The sequence below is a fragment of the Scyliorhinus torazame genome, chromosome 9 (genome assembly GCF_047496885.1).
Source record: "Scyliorhinus torazame isolate Kashiwa2021f chromosome 9, sScyTor2.1, whole genome shotgun sequence".
Taxonomy (NCBI): Eukaryota; Metazoa; Chordata; class Chondrichthyes; order Carcharhiniformes; family Scyliorhinidae; genus Scyliorhinus; species Scyliorhinus torazame.
Window position 1 is genome coordinate 225,433,740 of NC_092715.1, and position 26,591 is coordinate 225,460,330.

Below are 26,591 nucleotides of genomic sequence, written 5' to 3' on the forward strand. Positions count from 1 at the left end.
GATTTTCCAGCATTGCTCATGTTCCAAAACAAGGTTTTATAAACTCAGCTCAGGAACAAATACGATATTAAATATGACACTGCTCAATTGTATATGCTTTTGTTCAGCCTGAGCAGATGGCTGCACATGATAAATGACATCAGTAGCAATGAAGCATGAACAAAACATTTCCTCAAAAAGTGGAGAGTAATTGTGCCAGAATGTAAATACTTGTGCAAAAAAGCTGTCACATTCATGTCAGAGATTCTATAAATTCTAGTAAGTATACAGCTCAATAAAATGAATATTCTGAGTCACAGGAGGAGAGAAACCTGCACACAGAAAATGTTAGAACATTCTCTGTGGAACATCGTTATTCACAAGATGGAGCCATAAATGTACCCGTCAGAAAATTAACTGTCTGAAGCCAATGCCACCTGTATCAGTTGGAGGCAGGTGTAACAAATGACTGGTGGTGTGGAGGTTTGAAATGTAGGCACTTAAAATTTCAAAAATGTCAGTGGGGCACACAAGTGTTTGATCTTGGCATTGACTCCAAACAAAGTGGTGCGTGAGAGTTTTAAAACTGTAATCAGATTGTCACAACACAGTATTTTGTGGGACTATCTTGGAAGCTATCAGCTCAGTTTCTCATCTGAAACAATAGTTTATTGTGCCCTGGGCAAAAGAATTATTTAGGATGGGTCAGAAAAAATTGGAACAAGTGGGTGTGTACAGTTACATGATCAGGACACGCCAAGAGAACTGGCAAATGTCGCCATCTGCACTGTATAACAGCATTCTTTTCCCCAAAAACTCTAATCTCTATTATCCACCAATGTATCTCATCACACAGTGATCATATTATGCTTGTGCAAGGACTAGTTTCAGAGGAAACAAGACAGCAGCAGACACAGCAGTCCCTTTATGGATGAATGCAGTGCCCAGTTATATTGTGTAAGTTTGGGAACTGTTCCCAATTTGCTTGCGCACTTATAATGATGTTACCACTGCTGCTGTACAGTAACTATCCATATTAGAGCATACCCCATCTACAAAGAAATCAGAGGACAGACAGACAATTAGGCTAGATTGCATCGCACAAACTGGAGTCAGTCACATCCCTCCCAAAAGCACAAATTCACGTGCCCATTTCTCTCAACCATGGAGTGAATCTGTTGTTTTTCAGCAAGGCGCAGAAGGCAGGGCCACGAGCACGCAGTCCACTGGTTCCACCAACTCCTCGCTGCAGCTCTTTATCCACACTGAAAAAAGTGTGTTGCAGCCAATTAGTAGTCACTCGGTGGGAAGCCAGCCAATTGTAGCTACATCGGAAGCTTGCTTCCCAACCACAAATCTTTCCCGTGATCCATTCCAAGCTTGAGGTTAGAATCAGAACTAGTTTTTCATGTCGGTTTTTGAATGTCAGACCATAGTAAGACCATGACTGGATTAATATAATAAATAATAATGTTGAATTTTTGCTGCCATTGTTTAACAAATGATACCTTGGTTTGAGGATTTTGAGAATCCTGAATGCATCATGCAGCTAAGGTCATAGTTAGAATTGTAAAGTTCTTTTGTGCATTCACTTTTTGGTCAGCATTTTGAAAGTACTAAACAAGTCATTAAAAATCATGCAGACACTGCCACTAGTTCAGCACTATTTGCAACTCCTCAGGCTCCTGAAATAGTCCATGTCCAGGCCAAGCAAGAAACGTGTAAAATCTCGCCTTGGGCTGACATGGGGCAAGTAACCTTCACACCACACAAGTGCCAGGCAATGACCATCTTCAACAAGAGATAATCTAATCATCACCCCTTGACATCCACTGGCATTACCATCACTGAATCCCCAACAATCAACATTCTGGGGGTTACCATTGACCAGAAACAGAACTGGACAAGCCATTTAAGTACTGTGGCTACAAGAGCAAGCCAGAGGCTAGGAATGCTAAAGCAAGAAATTCAGCTCTTGACTCCTCAAAACTTTTCTACCAACCACAAGGCACAAGTCAGGATTGTGATGGAATACTATCCACTAGCCTCTACTTGCAGCTCCAACACGCAAGAAGCTTGACAAATCCGGGCCGCACGGTAGCACAGTGGGTTGGCCCTGCTGCCTCACGGCGCCGAGCTCCCAGGTTCGATCCCGGCCCTGGGTCACTGTCCGTATGGAGTTTGCACATTCTCCCAGTGTTTACGTAGGTTTTGCCCCCAAAACCCAAAGATGTGCAGGGTAGATGGATTGACCACGCTAAATTGTCCCTTAATTGAAAAAAAATGAATTGGGTACTCTAAATCTTTTTTAAAAGCTTGGCAAATCCAGGGCAAAGCAGCCTGCTTGATTGGCGCCCCTTCCACAAACATTCACTCCCTCCACCATCGATGCACAGTAGTAGCAGTGTGTACCATCTACAAGATGCACTGCAGGAACTCACCAAGATTCCTTAAGCAGCTCCTTCCAAACCCACAACCACTAGCATCGAGAATGACATGGGGATCAAATACATGGGAACGCCACTGCCCGGAACTTCACTCGAAGCCACTCACCATCCTGACTTGGAACTATATCACCTTTCCTTTACTGTCGCTGGGTCAAAGTCCTGGAACTGCCACCCAGCAGCATAGTGGGTGCACCTACACCGCATGCACTGCAGCATTGCTGCAAAATGCTGACCAAAAAGTGAAAGCACAAAAGAACTTTACAATTCTAACTATGACCTTAGCTGCATGATGCATTGAGGATTCTCAAAATCCTCAAACAAAGGTATCATTTGTTAAACAATGGCAGCAAAAATTCACCACCGCCTTCCGAAGGGCAATTAGGAATGGGCGATAAATGCTGGCCTATCCAGTGAGGTCCACATACCTTGAATGAAGGAATAAACCTTGACCAAAAGCAGCGGCACGGTGGCACAGTGGTCAGCACTGCTGCCTCACAGTACCAGGTTCCTGGGTTCTATTCCCGCCTCGGGTGACTATCTGTGTGGAGTTTGCACTTTCTCCCCGTGTCTGCGTGGGTTACCTTCGGGTGCTCCAGTTTCCTCCCATAGTCCAAAGATGTGCAGGTTAGGTGAATTGGCCACGCTAAATTGGCCCTTAGTGTCCAGGGATGTACAGGTTAGTTGTGGGGTTACAGGGATTGGATGGGTGAGTGGACATGAAGAGAATGCTCTTTTGAAGGGTCAAGTGGCCTCCTTCTGCATTATAGGGATCCTATGATTCTATGAAGTAACTGCTGATACATTCAACCATGGTCCTGGTAGCAGGCATTTACCACATTTATGCCATGTAATTCTTAGCTGATGTAAAAAAACCTCCCAACCTTTGTTGGAACTGACACCCAAAAAATTCCAGCAGGCAACGTAAAATTGCGGACAATTGGATTGTTCGTTCATTTTTTTTTTAAAATGCCAATTTCAGCAATTGGCCAAGATCAATGACATTGGAGACTGGTGTGCTGATGGCCCATGCTGGATTTATGTAAGCACTGGGAGGGGCATGCCAATTATCCCTATATTTTTTGTTAAGAGCTATGCATGGAGATTTATTTTCTTGTGCTGCAAATAAACAAGCCTGTAGGCTCAATTGCTAAGGACAACAGGCAAATGCTCAATGTGTAAGACATTGCTGTCAGTGATTTTAAAGGAAAAAGCGAAATGGATAACATTTTTATTAAATACAGAAACACCATGAACACATTAAGCACCCACAGTCCAAAGATGTGCAGGGTAGGTGGATTGGCCATGATAAATTGACCTTAGTGTCCAAAATTGCCCTTGGTGTTGGGTGGAGGTGTTGAGTTTGGGTGGGGTGCTCTTTCCAAGAGCCGGTGCAGACTCAGGGGGCCGAATGGCCTCCTTCTGCACTGTAAATTCAATGATAATCTATGATCAATCTAGGACAAAGGTTCGGCACAACATCGTGGGCCGAAGGGCCTGTTCTGTGCTGTATTTTCTATGTTCTATGTTTTCTATATTCTATGTTCATTAGTTATTGGTGTCACCAGCAAATTTCCCAATAAGTGGGACACTGCTCCCATTTTCTTACCCAATGTCAGAGCTCCGCATTTCTAGCCCAAACTTCCAAACTGAGACTCTTCAGAAGTGCGGAGTGTACCTGTTCTGAAAGTCCTCCTTCATAATGTAGGATTATCAGAGGAATATGCTGCCATATTCTGTTAAGTCTTCATTCACTAACACACTGAAAAGCTTTGGGAATTTGAATAGCTCTACATTGTGTTTGTGAATCAGTGAGTGTGAGGTAAACTAATACAGCAGGGGCATGGGAACCTGGATTGTAGTTTTAGGGTAAGGGAGAATGAGAGTATAGAGGTCAGGAGCACAGATTTGACGTCGCAGGAGGGGGCCAGTGTTCAGGTAGGTGGTTTGAAGTGTGTCTACTTCAATGCCAGGAGTATACGAAACAAGGTAGGGGAACTGGCAGCATGGGTTGGTACCTGGGACTTCGATGTTGTGGCCATTTCGGAGACATGGATAGAGCAGGGACAGGACTGGATGTTGCAGGTTCCGGGGTTTAGGTGTTTTAGTAAGCTCTGAGAAGGAGGCAAAAGAGGGGGAGGTGTGGCGCTGCTAGTCAAGAGCAGTATTACGGTGGCGGAGAGGATGTTACCTCTTCTTCCAAGGTAGTATGGGCTGAAGTTAGAAACAGGAAAGGAGAGGTCACCCTGTTGGGAGTTTTTTTATAGGCCTCCTAATAGTTCTAGGGATGTAGAGGAAAGGATGGCGAAGATGATTCTCGATATGAGCGAAAGTAACAGGGTAGTTATTATGGGAGACTTTAACTTTCCAAATATTGACTGGAAAAGATATAGTTCGAGTACAATAGATGGGTCGTTTTTTGTACAGTGTGTGCAGGAGGGTTTCCTGAAACAATATGTTGACAGGCCAACAAGAATCGAGGCCACGTTGGATTTGGTTTTGGGTAATGAACCAGGCCAGGTGTTGGATTTGGAGGTAGGAGAGCACTTTGGGGACAGTGACCACAATTCGGTGACGTTTACGTTAATGATGGAAAGGGATAAGTATACACCGCAGGGCAAGAGTTATAGCTGGGGTAAGGGCAATTATGATGCCATTAGATGTGACTTGGGGGGGATAAGGTGGAGAGGTAGGCTGCAAGGGTTGGGCACACTGGATAAGTGGGGCTTGTTCAAGGATCAGCTACTGCGTGTTCTTGATAAGTATGTACCGGTCAGACAGGGAGGAAGGCGTCGAGCGAGGGAACCGTGGTTTACCAAGGAAGTGGAATCTCTTGTTAAGAGGAAGAAGGAGGCCTATGTGAAGATGAAGTGTGAAGTTTCGGTTGGGGCGATGGATAGTTACAAGGTAGCGAGGAAGGATCTAAAGAGAGAGCTAAGACGAGCAAGGAGGGGACATGAGAAGTATTTGGCAGGAAGGATCAAGGAAAACCCAAAAGCTTTCTATAGGTATGTCAGGAATAAGCGAATGACTAGGGAAAGAGTAGGACCAGTCAAGGACAGGGATGGGAAATTGTGTGTGGAGTCTGAAGAGATAGGCGAGATACTAAATTAATATTTTTCGTCAGTATTCACTCAGGAAAAAGATAATGTTGTGGAGGAGAATGCTGAGCCCCAGGCTAATAGAATAGATGGCATTGAGGTACGTAGGGAAGAGGTGTTGGCAATTCTAGACAGGCTGAAAATAGATAAGTCCCCGGGACCTGATGGGATTTATCCTAGGATTCTCTGGGAGGCCAGGGAAGAGATTGCTGGACCTTTGGCTTTGATTTTTATGTCATCATTGGCTACAGGAATAGTGCCAGAGGACTGGAGGACAGCAAATGTGGTCCCTTTGTTCAAAAAGGGGAGCAGAGACAACCCCGGCAACTATAGACCGGTGAGCCTCACGTCTGTAGTGGGTAAAGTCTTGGAGGGGATTATAAGAGACAAGATTTATAATCATCTAGATAGGAATAATATGATCAGGGATAGTCAGCATGGCTTTGTGAAGGGTAGGTCATGCCTCACAAACCTTATTGAGTTCTTTGAGAAGGTGACTGAACAGGTAGACGAGGGTAGAGCAGTTGATGTGGTGTATATGGATTTCAGCAAAGCATTTGGTAAGGTTCCCCACGGTAGGCTATTGCAAAAAATACGGAGGCTGGGGATTGAGGGTGATTTAGAGATGTGGATCAGAAATTGGCCAGCTGAAAGAAGACAGAGGGTGGTGGTTGATGGGAAATGTTCAGAATGGAGTACAGTCACAAGTGGAGTACCACAAGGATCTGTTCTGGGGCCGTTGCTGTTTGTCATTTTTATCAATGACCTAGAGGAAGGCGCAGAAGGGTGGGTGAGTAAATTTGCAGACGATACTAAAGTCGGTGGTGTTGTCGATAGTGTGGAAGGATGTAGCAGATTACAGAGGGATATAGATAAGCTGCAGAGCTGGGCCGAGAGGTGGCAAATGGAGTTTAATGTAGAGAAGTGTGAGGTGATTCACTTTGGAAGGAATAACAGGAATGCGGAATATTTGGCTAATGGTAAAGTTCTTGAAAGTGTGGATGAGCAGAGGGATCTAGGTGTCCATGTACATAGATCCCTGAAAGTTGCCACCCAGGTTGATAGGGTTGTGAAGAAGGCCTATGGAGTGTTGGCCTTTATTGGTAGAGGGATTGAGTTCCGGAGTCGGGAGGTCATGTTGCAGCTGTACAGAACTCTGGTACGGCCGCATTTGGAGTATTGCATACAGTTCTGGTCACCGCATTATAGGAAGGAAGTGGAGGCTTTGGAGCGGGTGCAGAGGAGATTTACCAGGATGTTGCCTGGTATGGAGGGAAAATCTTATGAGGAAAGGCTGATGGACTTGAGGTTGTTTTCGTTGGAGAGAAGAAGGTTAAGAGGAGACTTAATAGAGGCATACAAAATGATCAGGGGGTTGGATAGGGTGGACAGTGAGAGCCTTCTCCCGCGGATGGATATGGCTGGCACGAGGGGACATAGCTTTAAACTGAGGGGTAATAGATATAGGACAGAGGTCAGAGGTGGGTTCTTTACGCAAAGAGTAGTGAGGCCGTGGAATGCCCTACCTGCTACAGTAGTGAACACGCCAACATTGAGGGCATTTAAAAGTTTATTGGATAAACACATGGATGATAATGGCATAGTGTAGGTTAGATGGCTTTTGTTTCGGTGCAACATCGTGGGCCGAAGGGCCTGTACTGCGCTGTATTGTTCTATGTTCTATGTTCTATGTTCTAGGTAAGTGGGTAACTGGGAGGGTAGTTATGTGGCAGGATGGTAAGGGTGGCAGGTGGGGAGAGTGGTAGGAAGGTAGGATGGTGAACATAGAACATAACAGCGCAGTACAGGCCCTTCGGCCCTCGATGTTGCGCCGACCTGTGAAACCACTCTAAAGCCCAACTATACTATTCCCTTATCGTCCATATGTCTATCCAATGACCATTTGAATGACCTTAGTGTTGGTGAGTCCACCACTGTTGCAGGCAGGGCATTCCACGCCCTTACTACTCTCTGAATAAAGAACCTACCTCTGACATCTGTCCTATATCTATCTCCCCTCAATTCAAAGGTATGTCCCCTCATGCTAGATATCATCATCCGAGGAAAAAGGCTCTCACTGTCCACCCTATCTAATCCTCTGATCATCTTGTATGCCTCAATTAAGTCACCTCTTAACCTTCTTCTCTCTAACGAAAACAGCCTCAAGTCCCTCAGCCTTTCCTCATAAGATCTTCCCTCCATACCAGGCAACATTCTAGTAAATTTTGTCTGCACCCTTTCGAATGCTTCCACATCCTTCCTATAATGCGGCGACCAGAATTGCACGCAATACTCCAAACGCGGCCACACCAGAGTTGTGTACAGCTGCAACATGACCTCATGGCTCTGAAACTAAATCCCTCTACCAATAAAAGCTTACACACCGTACGCCTTCTTAACAACCCTCTCAACCTGGGTGGCAACTTTCAGGGATCTATGTACATGGACACCGAGATCTCTCTGCTCATCCACACTACCAAGAATCTTACCTTTAGCCCAGTACTCGGTCTTCCTGTTAATCCTTTCAAAATGAATCACCTCACACTTTTCTGCATTAAACTCCATTTGCCACCTCTCAGCCCAGCACTGCAGCTTATCTATGTCTCTCTATAACTTGTAACATCCTTCCGCACTGTCCACAACTCCACCGACTTGAGTGTCATCTGCAACTTTACTCACCCATCCTTCAACACCCTCCTCCAGGTCATTTATAAAAATGACAAACAGCAGTGGCCCCAAAACTGATCCTTGTGGTACACCACGAGTAACTGGACTCCAGTCTGAACATTTACCATCAACCACCACCCTTTGTCTTCTTCCAGCAAGCCAATTTCTGATCCAAACTGCTAAATCACCCTAAATTCCATGCCTCCGTATTTTCTGCAGTAGCCTACCGTGGGGAACCTTATCAAATGCTTTACTGAAATCCATATACACCACATCAACTGCTTTACCCTCATCCACCTATTTGGTTACCTCCTTAAAGAACTCAATAAGGTTTGTGAGGCACGACAGACCCTTCACACAACCGTGTTGACTATCTCTAATCAAATTATTCCTTTCCAGATGATTATACATCCTATCTCTGATAAACCTTTCCAAGACTTTGCCCACAACAGAAGTAACGCTCACTGGTCTATAGTTATCAGGGTTGTCTCTCCTCCCCTTCTTGAACAAGGGGACAACATTTGCTATCCTCCAGTCTTCTGGCACTATTCCTGTCGACAAAGATGACTTAAAGATCATAGCCAAAGGCTCTGCAATCTCCTCCCTAGCTTCCCAGAGAATCCTAGGATAAATCACATCCGGCCCAGGGGACTTATCTATTTTCACACTTTCCAGAATTGCTAACACCTCCCCCTTATGAACCTTCTAGTCTAGTAGCCTGAATCTCAGTATTCTCCACGACAACATTGTCTTTTTCCTGTGTGAATACTGACGAAAAATATTCATTTAGCACCTCACCAATCTCCTCGGACTCCACGCACAACTTCCCACTACTGTCCTTGGCTGGCCCTACTCTTACCCTAGTCATTCTTTTATTCCTGACATATCTATAGAAAGCTTTAGGGTTATCCTTGATCCTACCTGCCAAAGACTTCCCATGTCCCCTCCTGGCTCTTCTTAGCTCTCTCTTTAGGTCCTTCCTAGCTAACTTGTAACTCTCGAGCGCCCTAACTGAACCTTCATGTCTCATCTTTACATAAGCCCCCTTCTTCCTCTTGACAAGTGTTTCGATTGCTTTAGTAAACCACGGTTTCCTCGCTCGACCACTTCCTCCCTGCCTGACAGGTACATACTTATCAAGGACACGCAGTAGCTGTTCCTTGAACAAGCTCCACATTTCTATTGTGCCCATCCCCTGCAGTTTTCCTCTCCATCCGATGCATCCTACGTCTTGCCTCATCGCATCATAATTGCCTTTCCCCCAGATATAACTCTTGCCCTGCAGTATATACCTATCCCTTTCCATCACTAAAGTAAACGTAATCGAATTGTGGTCACTATCACCAAAGTGCTCGCCTACCTCCAAATCTAACACCTGTCCTGGTTCATTACCCAGTACCAAATCCAATATGGCCTCGCCTCTCGTTGGCCTATCTACATACAGTGTCAGGAAACCCTCTTGCACACATTGGACAAAAACTGACCCATCTAAAGTACTCGAACTATAGCGTTTCCAGTCAATATATGGAAAGTTAAAGTCCCCCATAACATCTACCCTGTTGCTTTCGTTCCTATCCAGAATCATCTTTGCAATCCTTTCCTCTTTCTTTAGCTCAAGTTATGGCAAATCTGCTGCATTCCCACTATTGCTCTTCATCAAAGACTTGCATTCAGGGTTTTTTTTGGGTGGGGAGCTCCAGTAAAACTCAATACAAAACTAAAAGATAACTGCAGGATAAAAAGCCATTTTGAGCAAAGCCCTGCAACGGGTTGCAACAAAATTCAGCAAGACGGAATAGTTGCAGATCTTTTTGGCTTTACAAACACACCTCCATGTTTCAACACCTGATATCTTGCAGCTGCATTTCACATCTTACATTCCTCCCTTTCATCTGTGCACCTCAGCAGGAAATGACTCATTTGCCAAGCCTAACCAGTAGTGACACATTTAGCGATAGTCAAATTCTGTAGATAACAAAACTTGTGTCGAATATGAAATGCTTATGTATCTTTAGCCCCAGGTTCTCACTGTGATAAGCTTCTCCCTCAAGTGTCTCAAACTCCAGATCAGGCATTGTTTAAAGTTAATAGAAGCAAATTCCTTGAACTGAAAATAAACGTTCTTACGAAACACATTTCAATTTGTGGAAAACAGGCAACAAGATAACTAAAGCCCAACGGAGAGAGGCCAGTACCAAGTTAACATAAAATTTTTCAATTCAGTTCACTGGAGATATGAGATGGAGCTGGACCAGCAAAAGTAGCCTAAAAATTCCGTTGTGCACGGCGCAAATCCCACTTTGTCTCCCAGCAAACATAATCAGGCTGACATCCAGCAAGGGCAAGAATCTGATTACCATTACCATGCTTTTAATTAGATTTTCATCTGCAGAGTCGGCTTGATGCCAATACTTCCGGGAATGTGCAACGTACCCACCCGCTGGCGTGACGTGGTGCCGGCTGGAATCATTACTGGTCTGTCCCAACGGAGACCATGCGCGACGAGTCTGCACCAAACTCAGCAATGCGAACCAACCCTTGACAGTGACCTGTCCAGCTGCCGCCAAAAGAACATAAGTCTCAAGTCAACGCTCACTCCGAGATAGGCACTACTAGCTACCAGTCCATACCAGCTTTGAATCCCGCAGACTCAGAATCCGAACGAAAGGCCATTTGTGCCCCTGACCTGGTGGGCCAGTCCGAAGCTAAGTATTGGCCGGTTAGTGATAGAAGTAGCTTAGAAAGTAGAGTTTATGCATGAGTAGATTTGACTGTGTGTAAATAAATGTGCTTTGAATCTTACTAATTGGTGTACGGAGTTATTGATCATTACTTGAACTTGAACCTCGTGGACGAATGGCCTCCTTCTGCACTGTAAATTCTATGTAATCTATGTAATCATAAAGATACCTGGCGACTCTAGAGCAAAGGTTATAAAACAGAGCCAATTGAACCAACCAAAGGTTAGCAACAAATGTGTTGTGATTGTGATTGCGGGGAGGGGGGATGCCAGACCTGCTTTTTCTCGATAAACTAATCCCTACTTCATTAACTATACAACTTCAAGAGTGAAAAACAAATAACCAAATCTTTGTGAATATGATCACTTTTTTAAGATTAGATCTATAAATCTAGTTTAGTAACTGGTTTGCAAAGCTTTCCTGATCTCCTTACAGGTTTTGGTATGGCCAAAATTTTAGGCAATCTGGTTTAAGTTCAAGATTCTCAGAATCCAATTTTCAATCCATTTTGAGATCATTGCAGTTCAGCAGGTTTTTGGAATATTTCGAATACTGTGTCCTATTCTGGTCACCGCACTACCAGAAGGACGTGGAGGCTTTGGAGAGAGTACAGAAAAGGTTTACCAGGATATTGCGTGGTATGGAGGGTATTAGCAATGAGGAGAGATTGAATAAACTGGGGTTATTTTCCCAAGAGAGACGGATGCGGAGGGGCGACCTGATAGAAGTTTATAAAATTATGAGGGGTATAGATATGGTGAACAGTTGGAGGTTTTTTCCCAGGGCGGAAATGACAATTACAACGGGGCACAATTACAAGGGGGCACAAGTTCAAGGTGAGGGAGGAAGAGGTTCAGTGGAGATTTGGGGGAGGACGTTTTTTTACACAAAGGGTGGTGGTGGCCTGGAATGTACTGCCAAGCAAGGTGGTTGAGGCAGATACATTAGCGACCTTTAAGACTTATCTGGATAGATACATGAACAGATGGGGTATTGAAGGAGCGAGGCGGTTGGTCTAGATAGGCAACGTGATCGGCGCAGCTTGGAGGGCCGGAGGGCCTGTTCGTGTGCTGTTCTTTGTTTAACAGCCTGTGTTTTTGGTGGAGGTTCCTGTTTAATTATCCTTTCATATTAGCTTTCATGCTTAAATTTTCAATAAAGAACAAAGAAAATTACAGCACAGGAACAGGCCCTTCCGGCCCTCCAAGTCTGCACCTACCATGCTGCCCGTCTGAACTAAAACCCCGACCATTCCGGGGACCTTAACCTTCTGCCCATCCCATTCTTGTATTTGTCAAGACGCCCCTTATAAGTCACTATTGTATCTGCTTCCACTGCCTGACACGGCAGCGAGTTCCAGGCTCCCACCACCCTCTGTGTAAAAAAGCTTCTATATGAATTGCCAATTTTTTAACTCAATGCCCCGGCCGATGAAGGCAAGCATGCCGTATGCCTTCTTGACTACGTTCTCCACTTGCATTGCCACTTTCAGTGACCTGTGGACCTGTACACCCAGATCCCTCTGACTATCAATACTCTTGAGGGTTCTACCATTCACTGTATATTCCCTACCTGCATTAGACCTTCCAAAATGCATTACCTCACATTTATCCGGATTAAACTCCATCTGCCATCTCTCCATCCAAGTCTCCAATCAATCTATTTCCTCCTCTCTTGGTTCAATTCCGACTACAATCTTTTCTTTTTCTTTTCACAAAGTCCACTCTTTGTAATGGACCAAGACCAGACTGCACAGGAATATTTAGCAGCTTTTTTTTTTACAGTTTGGACAGATAATATATATGCTTACCATTGATTCTAGAACACTGTCTAATGACCAGGCCAATATGCTATGGATTTCATACTGACTATTCATCTGTGTTCAGAATGGGGTTCAGCTAGAATTATACCGGTTGAAGAACGAGGTAGCACCATTTTACCACCCTTTTGGTAAAAGCCCTGTTCACTTGACAACTCACTGCAATGATAATGAAACAGAGTCAGTTGTTCATTACACTAGTCAAACTCTGTCCATCCATTCAGTCTCTGATCATAGACTCTTTTAAACACGGTCTTTCAGAATTTCAGCTGCAAATTATTAACCACTACATGCTGAAGTCTAGGTCTGAGGCGTTCAAGTCAGGCGACCCTGACCTATACAAGAAAGCCAGGTATGACCTAAGGCAGTGTTCATCAAACTTTTTTTCCGGGGACCCATTTTTACCAATCAGCCAATCTTTGGGACCCAACCCGGCCGATCTTCGCGACCCACGCCGGCCGACCTTCGCAACCCACGCCGGCCGACCTGCGCGACCCACCATTTTCCCTTACCTTGTTTGCTGCTCACAAAAATGGAGGAAATGATTTTGGGTCCCTTTGGTCCTCGTACACGCTCCTCCAATGGAACCTGTTGGCTGAAGGTGAAGCCGTCCGGTGTTGGAAAGTATGGAGTCTCCAAGTGTCCAAAGTTCTGCATTTTTTTTCCTGTAAAATGTTTTCAAATAAACCTTCCCCCCCCCCCCCCAAACTTGTACAAAAATAAATAAATAAATGAAAAAATAAAAAATTAAATGTATAAAATAAATGAATAAACCCCCCCTCCCGAACTTGTAAAACAAAAAGCTGTGACCATTTAAAAAAAAAAGCGGATACGCTGCACATGCGTGCCCGATCATCGGAGCGCATGTGCATAGTTTTGCGCATGCGCGCCGATGATCTGGCACGCATGCGCAGTGCGGTTGCATTTTTTTTACATGTTTGCGGCCATTTTGAAGGCCGCTTGCAGCCGGCGTTATTAACAGCCGGCTGCTGCGCGCAGATTTGCGCGATCGGGAGCGCTGCGACGGACCCTCCCGACACCCGCCCGTGACCCACACACGGGTCTCGCCCCCGAGTTTGACAATGCCTGATCTAAGGAAATCCATCAAAGATGCCAAAAGACAGGACCGGATCAAGCTCTTGTACCAGGCTAGCCACACGGACCCCCGCCGACGATGGCAATGTCTGCAAGACATAACGGGCTGCAAGATGTAGGCATGTAAAATCGCCGGCTCCAACGCACCCCTCCCTGATGAGCTCAACACATTCGATGTCCATTTTGAGCAAGAGGTCATCGAGAGCACGCCGTCTACCCTTGAAGCCTCGGATGAACTTGTATCTGAGGTCACCATTGCAGATGTCAGAGCAACCTTCTCGAAGGTCAACCAACAGATAGCCACTGGCCCGGATGGGGTACCCGGACGAGCACTCAGGTCTTGTGCAAATCAACTGGCTGGGGTATTCGCAGACATCTTCAACCTCTCTTTACAACAATCTGAGGTCCCTATCTGCTTCAAGAAGGCGACCACCATCCCTGTGCCAAAGAAAAGCCAAGCAGCGTGCCTTAATGACGATCGTCCAGTGGCTCTGACATCAATCATTATGAAGTGCTTCGAAAGGTTAGTCAGGGCACAAATCAACTCCAGCCTCCCGGATTTCCTTGATCCACTACAGTTCGCCGACCGCTGCAACAGGTCCACAGCAAACGCCATCTCCCTGGCCCTGCACTCAACACTGGAACAAAGATATCTATGTCAGACTCCTATTTATTGACTACAGCTCAGCCTTCAACACTATTATTCCTACGAAACCCATCTCCAAACCCCATGGCCTGGGCCTTGGCTCCTCCCTCTGTGACTGGATCCTGAACTTCCTAACCCACAGACCACAATCAGTAAAGAAAGGCAACAACACCTCCTCCACGATCATCCTCAACACCGGTGCCCCACAAGGCTGTGTCCTCAGCCTACTACTATACTCCTTATATACCGATGACTGTGTGGTTAAATTCCCCACCAACTCGATTTTCAAATTTGCTGATGACACCACCGTAGTGGGTCGGATTTCAAACAATGATGAGACAGAGTACAGGGATGAGATCGAGAATCTGGTGAACTGGTGCGACGACAATAATCTCTCCCTCAATGTCAACAAAACAAAGGAGATTGTCATCGACTTCAGGAAGCGTAGAGGAGAACATGCCCCTGTCTACATCAGTCCATCATGCAAACCAGCCTTCCATCCATTGACTCGGTCTATAATTCCCGCTGCCTCGGAAAGGCAACCGGCAAAATTAAGGACCCCACGCACCCTCTCATCCACCTTCTTCCGTCAGGAAAAAGGTACAAAAGTTTGAGGTCACGTACCAACTGACTCAAGAACAGCTTCTTCCCTGCGGCCATCAGACTTTCGAATGGATCTACCTTGTATTATGTTCATCTTTTCTCTACAAAGAACAAAGAACAAAGAAATGTACAGCACAGGAACAGGCCCTTCGGCCCTCCAAGCCCGTGCCGACCATGCTGCCCGACTAAACTACAATCTTCTACACTTCCTGGGTCCGTATCCTTCTATTCCCATCCTATTCATATATTTGTCAAGATGCCCCTTAAATGTCCCTATCGTCCCTGCTTCCACTACCTCCTCCGGTAGCGAGTTCCAGGCACCCACTACCCTCTGCGTAAAAAAACTTGCCTCGTACATCTACTCTAAACCTTGCCCCTCTCACCTTAAACCTATGCCCCCTAGTAAATGACCCCTCTACCCTGGGGAAAAGCCTCTGACTATCCACTCTGTCTATGCCCCTCATAATTTTGTATACCTCTATCAGGTCTCCCCTCAACCGCCTTCGTTCCAGTGACAACAAACCGAGTTTATTCAACCGCTCCTCATAGCTAATGCCCTCCATACCAGGCAACATTCTGGTAAATCTCTTCTGCACCCTCTCTAAAGCCTCCACATCCTTCTGTGGCGACCAGAATTGAACACTATACTCCAAGTGTGGCCTAACTAAGGTTCTATACAGCTGCAACATGACTTGCCAATTCTTATACTCAATGCCCCGGCCAATGAAGGCATGCATGCCGTATGCCTTCTTGACTACCTTCTCCACCTGTGTTGCCCCTTTCAATGACCTGTGGACCTGTACTCCTAGATCTCTTTGACTTTCAATACTCTTGAGGGTTCTACCATTCATTGTATATCCCCTACCTGCATTAGACCTTCCAAAATGCATTACCTCACATTTGTCCGGATTAAACTCCATCTGCCATCTCTCCGCCCAAGTCTCCAGACAATCTAAATCCTGCTGTATCCTCCGAAAGTCCTCATCGCTATCCGCAATTCCACCAACCTTTGTGTCGTCTGCAAACTTACTAATCAGACCAGTTACATTTTCCTCCAAATCATTTATATATACTACAAAGAGCAAAGGTCCCAGCACTGATCCCTGTGGAACACCACTGGTCACAGCCCTCCAATTAGAAAAGCATCCCTCCATTGCTACTCTCTGCCTTCTATGGCCTAGCCAGTTCTGTATCCACCTTGCCAGCTCACCCCTGATCCCGTGTGACTTCACCTTTTGTACTAGTCTACCATGAGGGACCTTGTCAAAGGCCTTACTGAAGTCCATATAGACAACATCTACTGCCCTACCTGCATCAATCATCTTAGTGACCTCCTCGAAAAACTCTATCAAGTTAGTGAGACACGACCTCCCCTTTACAAAACCGTGCTGCCTCTCACTAATACGTCCATTTGCTTCCAAATGGGAGTAGATCCTGTCTCGAAGAATTCTCTCCAGTAACACCCCAGCTATGACTGTAACAGTACATTCTGTAGTCCCTCCTTCCTTCCCTATGTATGGTATGCGTTGTCTGTATAGCATTCAAGATACAATACTTTTCACTGTATACTTATACATGTGACAATAATAAATCAAATCAAATCAAATCCTATTGTGAAGATGCACTGTCACAGGAAATATCGGAGGGTCATGCAGCCAACGAGACAATTCCTCAGTGGTAGTGCTCTCTTTTAAACTGTGATATTTTTCCTTGTGGCCATACTGTGATAGATATACAGCCCACCACTGCATCCTTGACACTGCCATTGTCATTATTGCAAACTGTGGTCCCAGAATAGCTACTCGAGGTTTATGATCTGTTACTAGTATGACATTTCTACCCAATCAAGTTAGGTGAAACATTTTGATTCTAAACATTATTCAAAACACTTCCTTTCCTATCTGCATACATTCACTAAGAGTATACAACACAAATACCCTACGATTCTGTGTTCATCATCCATGACATGACTGATCACTCCTCCAACTTCATAGTTTAAAACATCACGTTAGCTTCAGTGTGGATTTCTGTTGTAATGAATGGGTCATGCATCATTGGTCAAGTTCTCCTTCATGCATCTTGTGCTGAAGACCATTCCCATTTCTTCAACAATTCATTTTGTGGAGCTAGCATCAAGTTCAGGCAGAAATTCCAACTATTACTGCACCATGCCTGGATAAGATCAAAGCCCATACACATCTTTCGGCTTATGGGCATTGAGTATAGTCTCTATCTTCTCTTTTATTTTTTGTTAACCCTGTGCATTGATATCCAGGCTAAGCTATACACCTTGAATTGCATGAAAGCACAATTGCTCCTTTTCATTTTCATATTATGAGCATTGAGCCTTTTTAACACTTCCTCCAACTCATGAAAATTCTCCTCCTCTGGTGCAGTCACTGTCAACACATCATCCTGATTGCAAAAGCAATATGGCACGTCTTGGAAAATCCTATTAAAACTCCCAGTACTTTACACCATAAGGCAAATTTGTGCAATGGAGTGTAACCCCATGACGAATGTGATATAAAATAGTTACTTTAGAGATATTAGTTAATGTAATGTAGAGATAGGCCAGTTTAATTCTGGTTAGTTCACAGACAAAGGATTTCAGACCGCATGGAAAAGCAGGAAGAGGTGTGTCCACCAAAGCAGGAGAAAAGGATGCTGAGTAATAGGGGCCAGAGGAAGGGATTGGAAGTGAGCCAATCAGAATAGATCAAACAGGTCAGGAGGGATATAGGATGACCTATGGGCGTCGTGTATGTGAAACTTGATGCCATTTGAATGTATCAGTACAGATCCCTTTGTCTTATATCCTCACTTGATTCCGGAGGTGCAGAAAGCAGGATGTGTTCTGTACCGCTGTGAACTGAGACAGACTTGCAAGTCTAATAAAATAACTAATGCTGTACCTGCAAATCCATCTCGACTTTTATTGAGGCCAGACTGACGGGTAAAGAAACTTGGGATTCAACATTTGGTGCCGAAAACCCGGATTTCTCAAGACGGTTCTGACCAACTGCGAAATCAGAATTAGACCGATTATGAACAGGAGGATGGGGAAAGAGGGCCCACAGTGCAGAACTGGAAAATGACCACGCATTGATTTTTCCCCTCTTCTTATCGTCTGATTAGTCTGGTCACTCGCGGTTGGTACGGAAAGATCGTCTCGACGAAATCAAAGGTCAGTCTGGGTATTAGCAATTTAATTGATGGGATTTCATATTGTTAATTCGGCTTGGGTTAGGTTATGGAGTTGATGAGACATTTGAAATTGAAAATGGTTCAACTCCATGTGTGAGTTCTGATTTGGCTTGTGTTAGGTTATGGAGTTGATGGGACATTTGAAATTGAAAATAGTTCAGCTCTATGTGTGAGTGTTTTAAATATATAGTTGATTAAGCTAAAATTGTACCCTTGGACTGTGGTGGCGAAGGGTGCAGTTCTGAGGACTAGTTGAGATTGTGGGGAATGCTGCATATTGGTTGAAGCAGAAGTCTCTCAAAGGGTTAACACCAGCAGCCAAAGTTAAAGACTACAGACAGTGCTTCTCACACAGGCCTTGAGATAACAGCAGCAGCCTGTAGTGTAATCGGATACCTTTCCTTTGAGTCAGTGAACACCAGCAAAGTTACGTTTTGAATTAATTAAAGGAAACCAGTGGGTTTCTCCACCTCTTTGATAAAAGTTATTATTTTCGAAAGCAATTGATTGAAATTGCCAGAATCTTAAGTTTTACTTACTTGAAATAATGTTTATCTCATTTTATCTGGAGATTAATAGAAACTTAAAGAAGATCACGGACACCATTTTAAAAAGTGTAAATCTGGAGATGATAGTGACTGTGCCAACATTTTTGTGAATGTAAGAAAAACTTGTTAAAAGAAAAATTGTTAAGATAAAGAATTAATTAAGTTGTAAATGTTATACAAGTTTGTGTTAAGCAAATCGTAAATTTAGTTCTGAGTTGAGATCAGAGCTAAGCTTGCAAGTTGCAGTAATTCAATTTGAATTTTCAAACATTTTTATGTTTAAAAAAAAACACTGTTAGAACCTTTTCAATCGCTTTGCCAAGAAGAAAAACAAAAAAAAACGCGCAAGTAGAGACAGGAAAGGCACGGGTGAAACAAAAGATGAGCTACGTAGTTCAATGGCTGGCCTTGAATTGACAGAAAATGATGAATTCAATAATTTAGAAAATGTTCACTAAAAGTTCCGACTGCACCTGTAGCATTGTCTGCACTAATTCCAGAACCACCAGAGTATAATAATTGATATCCAGTCATTGCTCCCAGATTCGAATTATGCCAGTAACTCAAGCCCTTTTGGGTGATAGTATGGGTCCTGATTTACCATCTTCACGATCAATAGAGTAAGAGGAGCTCTGTTCCACAAGCCCAGTTAGCTCTAGGACAAGATCTCGGACAGCGAGAGAGGGGCTTGATCCTCACCAGAAACAATTAAGTATACCACCTAAGTCCCTCAAAACTAAGGAGAAACCGCAAGGGTTGTAGAACAAAAGGAAGCTGCAACAGATGATTTTGAAGAGAAAGAACTCCCTCTAGTGACAGGGAGAGACGTCGAAGAACCAGGGGAAATAGCTAGAGTGCCCCCTGGTGAGATTCGGAGACAGTTGCCGATTAGGAAGATACCAAACCCACCCAAAGGGACCCTCAGCTCCTTTTTATGGCCCACCGTATGCATCAACAGCTGTACAACCGCCGCCCCCTCTGAGGGGCCATTGGTCTACTGGGAGAAGAGGACGAGGCAGATATAGAGGGAGCAATGCATGTTTTAATTGCGGCCGTGCAGATCACTGGCAACAGGAATGCCCCTTTAAAAGACAGGCAGTAGAAGGAGATTATCCGACCCAAAGGAGCGTGTACCCACCAAGGGGAGGAGACGAGATACGCTGACTTCTCCCAGGAAAACCCTTTCCCAACACAGGATTGACTAGCTAATTTAGTCATAAGGACTCTCCAATCGGACAGAACATAGAACATAGAACATAGAAAATACAGCACAGAACAGGCCCTTCGGCCCACGATGTTGCGCCGAACCTTTGTCCTAGATTAATCACAGATTATCATTGAATTTACAGTGCAGAAGGAGGCCATTCGGCCCCTTGAGTCTGCACCGGCTCTTGGAAAGAGCACCCTACACAAACTCAACATCTCCACCCAACACCAAGGGCAATTTGGACATTAAGGGCAATTTATCATTGGCCAATTCACCTAACCCGCACATCTTTGGACTGTGGGAGGAAACCGGAGTACCCGGAGGAAACCCACGCAGACACTGGGAGGACGTGCAGACTCCGCACAGTGACCCAAGTCGGAATCGAACCTGGGACCCTGGAGCTGTGAAGCAATTGTGCTATCCACAATGCTACCATGCTGCCCTTAAGAACAAATAAATCTACACTATATCATTTTACCGTAATCCATGTACCTATCCAATAGCTGCTTGAACGTCCCTAATGTTTCCGATTCAGCTACTTCCACAGGCACTACTCTCTGGGTAAAGAACCTACCTCTGATATCCCTCCTATATCTTCCACCTTAAATTTATGTCCCCTTGTAATGGTTTGTTCCACCCGGGGAAAAGGTCTCTGTCTGTCTACTCGATCTATTCCCCTGATTATCTTATCAACCTCTATCAAGTCGCCCATCATCCTTCTCCGTTCTAATGAGAAAAGGCCTAGCACCCTCAACCTTTCCTCGTAAGACCCACTCTCCATTCCAGGCAACATCCTGGTAAATCTTCTTTGCACCTTTTCCAAAGCTTCCACATCCTTCCTAAAATGAGGCGACCAGAACTGTACACAGTACTCCAAATGTGGCCTTACCAAAGTTTTGTACAGCTGCATCATCACCTCACGGCTCTTAAATTCAATCCCTCTGTTAATGAACGCAAGCACACCATAGGCCTTCTTCACAACTCTGTCCACTTGAGTGGCAACTTTCAAAGATGTATGAACATAGACCCCAAGATCTCTCTGCTCCTCCACATTGCCAAGAACTCTACCGTTAACCCTGTATTCCGCATTCATATTAGTCCTTCCAAAATGGACAACCTCACACTTTTCAGGGTTAAACTCCATCTGCCACTTCTCAGCCCAGCTCTGCATCCTATCTATGTCTCTTTGCAGCCGACAACAGCCCTCCTTACTATCCACAACTCCACCAATCTTCGTATCGTCTGCAAATTTACTTACCCACCCTTCAACTCCCTCATCCAAGTCATTAATGAAAATCACAAACAGCAGAGGACCCAGAACTGATCCCTGCGGTACGCAACTGGTAACTGGGATCCAGGCTGAATATTTGCCATCCACCACCACTCTCTGACTTCTATCGGTTAGCCAGTTCGTCATCCAACTGGCCAAATTTCCCACTATCCCATGCCTCCTTACTTTCTGCATAGGCCTACCATGGGGAACTTTATCAAATGCCTTACTAAAATCCATGTACACTACATCCACTGCTTTACCTTCATCCACCTGCTTGGTCACCACCTCAAAGAATTCAATAAGACTTGTAAGGCAAGACCTACCCCTCACAAATCCGTGCTGACTATCCCTAATCAAGCAGTGTCTTTCCAGATGCTCAGAAATCCTATCCTTCAGTACCCTTTCCATGACTTTGCCTACCACCGAAGAAAGACTAACTGGCCTATAATTTCCAAGGTTATCCCTAGTTCCTTTTTTGAACAGGGGCACGACATTCGCCACTCTCCAATCCCCTGGTACCACCCCTGTTGACAGTGAGGACGAAAAGATCATTGCCAACCGCTCTGCAATTTCATCTCTTGCTTCCCATAGAATCCTTGGATATATCCCGTCAGGCCCGGGGGACTTGTCTATCCTCAAGTTTTTCAAAATGCCCAACACATCTTCCTTCCTAACAAGTATTTCCTCGAGCTTACCAATCTGTTTCACACTGTCCTCTCCAACAATATTGCCCCTCTCATTTGTAAATACAGACGAAAAGTACTCGTTCAAGACCTCTCCTATCTCTTCAGACTCAATACACAATCTCCCGCTACTGTCCTTGATCGGACCTACCCTCGCTCTAGTCATTCTCATATTTCTCACATAGGGAACCTATTATCTCTCTGCAGATAGGTGATCAACATCACTCATTTGTAATCGACACTGGAGCAGCCATGTCTTCTGTGCAATCAGAACTTCGACTACCACTATCCGATCACACGCAGCAATTGTCGGGGTACCAAGGGCAGGTGTGTGAGTGTCCTATTTCTGAACCTGTGACAGTCACTTACGAGAATAAGTCTGCAGATCATCAGTTTGTAGTGACTACTGGATTGGACTATAACTTGTTGGCCCGAGATTTACTGTGCATCTTCCAGCTACAGCTAGAGTGCGGAGACGAGGGGGTAACGGTTAAATCATGGAGGATGAGACAACAGTGCTATATTTCTATCACCCCCCAGTGGTGGACGTTAGACATTGAACAGTCACTGCATCACGTTACCCTGGCCTATGACAGAACTGGATGAAACAGGGAGTTGGAGGACAAATACCGGCCATTAATTGGGACCGAATGGCCAGTCAAGGTTACAGCCACAGTCACGGGAAAAGAAGGTACAGCCGATTTTGTTACAATATCACCACATTTATGGCCACAGTCAGCTTCGGTAAGCCCTCATATTACACGTCAGGTCCACGACCAGTACCATGCCAGGGATATGGGGCGAATGGTAAGGAGGGCAGTGGATCATTCTGATCCAACAGAAGTACGCACTTCAAGTCATGCCGGATGGCACTGCCATAAAATATTTTGAGGTCCCTGAAACAATTAACACTCGACTGCAGCATCACTGGGGACATGATGTGTTGGAATATGTCAATCCACAGGTCTGGGCGGAATACCCATCACAAGTGGGAAAGACAAATGTTACACCTATAAAGGTAATGATTAAGGATCATGTAAAGCTACCTTCTATTCGGCAATACCCCCTGAAATCCCAAGCTGCTCTGTCAATAGACAAATTAATTCAAGAGCTGTTGCAACAGGGTATTTTGGTCCCTTGCCAATCAGAATGTAACACCCCCATACTTGCTATGCCTAAACCAGCCAAACCAGACCAGTACCGATTAGTACAGGATTTACGTTCAATCAATGCCATCGCATAGCCGTTACATGCTCTCACCCTCCAACAGGATATTCCGGTGTATAGCTCCCACTCGGTCATCGCACTACTGAGGCAACTGCAGACTCAGCATCTTACTGCAGCTCGTCAGAATAGGTATGAGGTATACCTTTTGAACAATCCACGTCTGACATTTAAATACTGTACCACTATCAATCCAGCCTGTTTTCTTAGCGGTCCCCCTGTCCATGAAGACGCACCTGGCCACGACTGTTTAGCCTTGATTTAGGAAACTACCACAATAAGGGGCGATTTGAGTGACATTTCGTCAGAACAACCTGACATGATTATGTGTGGTCAAATATCCCACCGAGGTTTAGTTAATGACCTACTGCAGGCCCTTCTTATACCCGCACAGATTTCCGTTATTAAATGCGCTGCCCACGCAAATGGTAAGACCCCAGTTGACGTTGGTAATGAACGAGCAGATTGTGCAGCGCGGACAGCCGCGCAAATTCAGCAAGTGATGGTGCCTAAAATGTTAAGTCAGACTAAACGATCTACTATAAATATGTCTGCTTCTGACAAGTCAATGCCAACCATCCAAGACGTCATAAGGTTACAGGAGGACGCTCCTGAGAGTGATAAACAAATGTGGAAACGGTTAGGTTGTACATATGATTCTGTTTCCTCTTTATGGACCACGCCAGCACATCAGACTTGTATGTCTGATGTCCTGGCTTTATGGGTCATGGAATGTGTACACTTTGCAACTCATTGTGGGGCTCGAGGGACTAGTGATTTGTTGCTGGACACTTGGTGGCACCCTAAAATGCAGGGGTTGGCCCAAAGTATCAGTAATCGGTGTTTGATTTGTCAGCAATATAACAACGGAAAAGGTATCCCTTGTGGGATGGGGCAAACCCCGTTGCCCAGTGGTCCCTTTGAGACGCTCCAAATGGATTACATTGAGTTGGAAAGGTGCCAATGTTATAAATATGTTTTGGTCATTGTGGATGTGTTCAGCAGATGGGTCGAGGCGTATCAGACTATCGATAATAAAGCTGCTACTGTGGTTAAAGTCTTGATGCGGGAAATCATTCCCCGGTACCGTATACCAGCTCAGTTAAGTTCTGATAATGGGCCTCATTTTATTGGACAAATTAACAAGGAGTTTTGCTCCCAGTTGGGCATACGCCAGCAGTTACACTGTGCTGATAGACCGCAGGCGGCCGGGTTGGTTGAGAGACACAATCAGACCCTCAAAACTAAATTGGCTAAATTAAGAGCAGACACGGGACTGACATGGCTTAAGTTGCTCCCCGTTGCCCTCGTCCAGCTGCGGGTTACACCTGTGGGACCGGCCCGGCTCTCTCCTGCCGAGATTCTTTATGGCAGGCCTCTTAGAACTCCCTGGAGCCTGCAGGTTCCCAGACTGGTTCAGTTTCACCATATGACTGAAGAGATGACCACCTATGTTCTAGCCCTCACGCAAGTGCTCAAGGAACTCCATGGCCAGGTCCGCGCGGCTCACCAGCCATCGCCCCCAGTACCTAGCTCACTTTCAGTCCAGCCCGGCAGTTATGTCATGGTCAAAAATTGGACTAGGAAGGGGTCGGAGCCGCGATGGGACGGGCCCTTCCAAGTTCTCCTTACCACCCCCACAGCAGTTAAAGTGGAGGGGCGAAGTGCTTGGGTCCACCTTCATCACTGTAAATTGAGTCCATCTCCACTACTGTAAAAGGTCAGATACTAACCTGCCTCCCTTCTCCAGTGCTATTTTACAGGTGTGGAGCATGATGGAGTGGCTCCGCACTGTCTGTGTGATATTTGGCCTCACATCGCTTGGAGTGTTATTGGCGACGGACATGGAAAAGGGGAATATTACTTATATTTGTAACCCCAACCAATCTACAAGGATATTTCACTTATGCAAATGTGATGTTCTTCGCTGCCCCCATATACGAGGACATGGTATCGACTCATGGAAGGTCGTCAAAGTTAAGGAGAATGCAGGACTCATGAAGCAATTGCACCGGTCCCGGCGATGGGAAGGGAATATTATATGGACATTGCCTTGTTTTTGAAATTCGATTTTGGATGTGTTAAGATTGGTGCAATAAAGGTAACATCAGGCCGTCAGGAAAGCGTAGGAAGAGGCTATGAGAAAGAGAAAGGGACTAGAGAGAGGACGGGGCGTGTGAGAAGGGAAGTACAGCTAGAACGTAGGTTACCGGGAGATACACTTAAGTTAGTTAAAGGCCAAACTGAGGAAAACCCGGGTAAGTATGAATCTCTTTTACCAGATTTACCACCGCTTGTATGGCCAGGGACGGGTTGTCTGCTACCCGAACCCTGCAGCGGTGTCTAGGTTATTTTCTGTTTCACCGCTTTGGGGCACTCCCCAAACGGTGGTTCATTGTCAGCATTTCCGAGCCACTGCCTGAGCAAGTCACTCTTCCTTACGATCCGGGTTCAGCACCATAATTCCCATTCACAGTATGATAGGCTGCAACGGTGGAGGGCGTACATACCTAGCCACTTCACTCCCAATAGGGATTCCCGGTCGTACGAGAATTGCTTCAGCAGTGAAGGATACGGCTGTTTGCTGGTAGAGGTGGACACGAATATAACATGTCTGTTCCCCACCTGTACGGACAGGAGGTGCCATATCACCCAGGCGTCTGGCCAATGCGTTTGTTACAACACCACTTGCATTCCATTGAACGCCGGTCTCCAGCTCCTTTGTGGCTGGGCGAATGTCTCTCATATCACTGTTGGGACTACGGCTTTCCGCATTGCCAGGCGGCCCGAATGGGCGTTTCAAAGCTGGATAAACTGGGCTACTGGGGGATCCTTACGCAACCGATATACTGATTGTGATGCTAGCCTGCACACGGAGCAAGGATACTACTTTTTATTTAATGGCACAGCGACCAACGTTTTGTCACCCCATTTCCCCGCCAAATTGCTATAGGGACTCTAGTCCCTACCACAGTCCCCTGCCCTTCGGCGTGGAAGCTGCATAATCAGTTAGCACGCCGGGCAGTCTCTGCCGAATTTTGCGAGAACTGGAAAAAACCTCAGGTTCTTGCACCCAACCGGGGCCACTCAGCCGGGTGGGGGATTCTGAGCGTATTGACACTGGGAGGTGTGGGGGGTTCCTTGGCTGTCAGCGATAGGAATTATTTTATTTGTGGCCTTACCATCTTGGGAAATGAAACCTTGGGAGCCCTCGGGGCAATAACCAAGGAATTGTCTCAGCTACGGTTGTTTGCAATGCAGAACCGGTATGCTCTTGACTATCTTCTGGCCCGTGAGGGTGGGGTATGCGCCATAGTGCAGGGCAAGTGTATCATGGGAGTTCAGGACTTGACC

At 45.4% G+C, this 26,591-nt stretch overlaps 1 protein-coding gene and 1 long non-coding RNA gene across 10 annotated transcripts in view; one reads left to right on the forward strand and one right to left on the reverse strand.

Annotated features, from left to right (window-relative positions):
• The window catches only part of LOC140430073 (uncharacterized), a 206,992-nt gene extending 196,019 nt beyond the window's left edge, over positions 1-10,973 (forward strand). Inside the window, exon 4 of the long non-coding RNA XR_011949310.1 lies at positions 10,584-10,973. This is a non-coding gene — a long non-coding RNA (uncharacterized lncRNA). The remainder of the gene's footprint in view (positions 1-10,583) is intronic.
• The window catches only part of LOC140429750 (adhesion G protein-coupled receptor L3-like), a 1,506,492-nt gene that overhangs the window by 1,391,415 nt on the left and 88,486 nt on the right, over positions 1-26,591 (reverse strand). The window lies entirely within an intron of this gene.